Genomic DNA, 1,488 nt, shown 5'->3' with positions numbered 1-1,488 from the left:
GCAAGCGCATGAACACACCCCCCCGTTATAAAAAAAAAAAAAGTGAGCTCCCCCAAAGTCCACGGTATAGTTCGAACACTGCCCAGCACTGCACATTTTCTTTCAGAACTTTGGCTAATGTTCTTGCAAGTTTCTCTCAAGATTATGAACAAATGTTCTTCCAATACTGTTAACAGAATGTTCGTTCAGAGTTATGTGGTAGTTGAAAATGTTCTCAAAACATTAACATTATTTCTATGGCGTTCATGGAATGTTTTATTTCTAAAATGTTTAAGTTAGATGTTCCTCTAATGTTTTTTTAAACGTTACTAATTGTTTTTAAAAAAAATTCATCGAACATTCAAAAGTAACATTCCCATGATGTTTGGAAAACTATAAAATGGAATGTTCCCTTAGCATTTTGAATGTACAGAAACATTCAGAAATAACATTTTCATAACTTAATGGGAATGTTAGCTAAACATTCTTAGAACTTATTTTTGTTACCTGGGTTCATAAGAGTCATCATATAGGTCCACTCTGTCTCCATCCTATATTCACTCTGACCCCGGTTCCCTATGCCTAGTTATTTAGTCACCTTTTTATAGTATTTTAGCACATCCCCAAAATGTTTTTGCCCCCAACAAATAGAGATTTATGAAAGCCACCAGATCTCCTTTATAAATCCCCAGTAGCGTAAGATTGTGTGCACATACACAAGCTTTATTTTCTACCTGGCTTCCTCCATGAAGCAACCAAAACGGAGCTTTAAATTGCTTTTTGTATTATTCATGACTTCATCTGCATATAAATCATATGTACATGGACATCCAGATGTGAATTAACAAATACTAACCAGCATTAACAGACCTAGAAACACAAGAGAGGATGCATGCTGTAAATAGCATCTGTGCAGAGATTAAAACACATCATCTGATATCATTGGATCACTGCAAAAATGTATATTGTGCAAGCTTGCCCATTCCTTTTTCATTATAAATTCTATCCTGCTAGGCATTTCACTACTATGCAAGGCAGAGTCAAGTGCACATCACAGATTGTATGTTGATCATTCAAAATGGCTTTTTCAGGACACAATTTCTACAATTTACACGTTTGCAAGGTAATGGCTCTTGGAAATCAAAATCTGCTCATAAGCCATGAACGTAAGCCAAGAAATCCTCATGATTCCTAATAACACAATCCGAGATTGCAAAAGGTGTTTCTCAAGGATTTATTGACTAATGGGATGATTTTTAAAAAACTTTTTGCTGCTTAATATTTATGTGGAAACCAGATTCTTTGATGAATCATTGAACAGTTCATTGAACAGCATTTGTCTGAAAAATAATTATTTTAGTAACATTATAAATGTCTTTACTGTTACTTTTGATCAATTTAATGCACCCTTGCAGAATAAAAGCAATAATTAACATTTTTAAACATATTTCCAAGGTCTTTGCATGGTAGTGTTTCACGGTTTCCATAAAAATATATTCACACAGAAAA

The sequence above is a fragment of the Sinocyclocheilus rhinocerous genome, unplaced genomic scaffold (assembly GCF_001515625.1).
Source record: "Sinocyclocheilus rhinocerous isolate Xijiao unplaced genomic scaffold, SAMN03320098_v1.1 scaffold1591, whole genome shotgun sequence".
Taxonomy (NCBI): Eukaryota; Metazoa; Chordata; class Actinopteri; order Cypriniformes; family Cyprinidae; genus Sinocyclocheilus; species Sinocyclocheilus rhinocerous.
This window is presented reverse-complemented; position numbering follows the sequence as displayed.